This window comes from Pristis pectinata, chromosome 11 (genome assembly GCF_009764475.1).
Source record: "Pristis pectinata isolate sPriPec2 chromosome 11, sPriPec2.1.pri, whole genome shotgun sequence".
Classification (NCBI taxonomy): domain Eukaryota; kingdom Metazoa; phylum Chordata; class Chondrichthyes; order Rhinopristiformes; family Pristidae; genus Pristis; species Pristis pectinata.
Window position 1 is genome coordinate 82734515 of NC_067415.1, and position 2296 is coordinate 82736810.

A 2296-nucleotide genomic window follows, 5' to 3' on the forward strand; every position below is an offset into this window, starting at 1 on the left:
AGACATACAGCACTGAAACAGGTTCATTGGCTCACAAAATCCACTGAAAATCAAGTGACTATTTATATTTTTATTCTCCCCACATTCCTATCAACACTTCCCCCCTCCAGATTCTACTGCTGACCTACACACCTGGGACAATTTATAGTGGCCAATTAACCTACCAACCAGCATGTCTTTGGGGTGTAGGAAACCAGAGCACCCAGAGGAAACCCACACAGTCACAGGGGGAATGTGTAAGCTCCACACAGACAGTGACAGAGGTCAGGATTGAACCTGGGGTGTTGGAACTGTGAGTCAACGGCTCTACATATTGCCCAATGTCAATATGTCCAAGTATATCCCTCCTTAAGGGGACCAAAGTCTCAACAAAGCAAAGTACAGTTGTAACAAGACATACCCACCAATACTCCATTTCCTTTACAGTAGAGCCAACTTAAAGAGAGACAGGTAAGTTTACAGTGTGAATTATGGAGCTTAATGCCCAGGCAGTTGAAGGCACGGGCCCCAATGAAAATTGGAGATACTCCTGAGGTCAGAATTGGAGGAACACAAACAGATTATGGGGTTAGAAGAGATTATAGAGGGAGAGAGGTGTAGAGAGTGAAGGAAGTTACAGAGATAGGAATGGTGTAGGAGCTGCAGAGGTTCCAGAGAGAGGGTTTAGTGTAGGGGGAAGAGGAGGTTACAGGGGTAGGGAAGAGTGCAAGGGCTGGAGATGGTTACAGAATCAGGGATGCATTGCGATGCTGGAGGAGGTTGCAGAGAAAGAGACGGATGAGAAAGCTGAGGAGGTTGCTGAGAGGGAAGGGTAGAGGGGCTAACAGAGATACGGATGGATGTAGGATCTAGAAGAGGTTACAGAGGGAAGGAGTGCTGCAAGGGCTGGAAGAGACTATGGAGATAGGGAGGAGTATAGGAGCTGGAGGAGGCTTCAGAGATAGGAGAAGTGTAGGCTCTGGAGGGTTTAGGTAGGGAGAGGTGTGGGCTCTGGAGGGCTTACGGAGAGAGAGGGGTATAGGGTCCAGAGCAGTTTATAGAGATAGTGAGAGGTGTAGACTGAAGGGTTTACAGAGAGAGATGGGTATAGGGTTTGGAGGGGTTTACAGAGATAGGGAAGGATCCAGGGACTGTGGGGTTTTACAGAGATAGCGAGAGAAATAGGAGTTGAAGGGCTGTCAAAGGTAGGGATGGATGTAAATGCTGGATGGGGTTTCAAATATGCGGAGGGGTGCAGGGGCTGGGGGGGTTGTGGGGGTTCAGATAAGGAGTGTGCAGGGGCCAGAGGATTTAACAAAATAGGAAGATGTGTAGAGGTTGGAAGGTACGGCAAAGAAAGGGAAAGGTGTATCCACAGTGGGGGGTTGAACGCGGAAGTTTTAAATCTGCGGCATTGTTGGCCCAGGAGCTAATAAGTGTTGGTGAGCATTGTGATGAGTGAATGGAATTGATCAGTGTATGAGCAGCAGAGCTGATTGTACAGAAATGTTTCTTGATTATATTCTTGTCAGTCAGTTTAGGAACATCCTCACTCTGTATCTAATCAGATGAGAAGCTTAAAATGTTCTTAACGTCCTAATGTCCTTATCGTGTTCCATTGACTCTGTCACCTCAATATGCTTGCACAGATGTGAAATGCCTCTTGGACTTGTTCACACTTTTCTTTGATTTAAATGTTAATAAGTCTGAGAATGTAATTACTCTATGAATACTTTAACAACTTGGAGGGGAGAGCAGGTGGGGGGTAGGTGTAAGATTAATATCATTATCATCACTGTGTCAAGCACCTCAGAACTTCTGGTGAATTAGTGTTTGGACCACATGGGAGGTATGAAATTGCTTTGAGCCTTCAGAGATGACACCAGATGAATTCACTTGACCCCTGTTACATCTTGTTTTTGAATCACAGATTGTGGAAGTGTTTCCAACAACCATAACTTTGACTGAAGGACGAAGGCAAAGATACGAATGAAATGAAGCCTTTTCAATTAACTTATTCCAATTCCACACCTTGCTGGGCTTTAGACAAGTGCCTTGCATCAATGACCTTGAGAATTCTTTTTTTAAAAGATTTAATGGCACATATTTGAGTGGTCAACGTCCTCTTAAATTTTGCTTTCTTGATTAAGTGTATCACGTGAAATCTAATTCCCATTTCTAAGAATATGAAATAAGTATGGTGTAAAACATCAGTGTAATGACAATGAATTGTTGCAGCTGTGGGATCTGGTTATTTTCGAATCCACAGGTTCTTTCAGGAGTACAGGAATGAGTTGAAAACAACTTGGTGCTACAC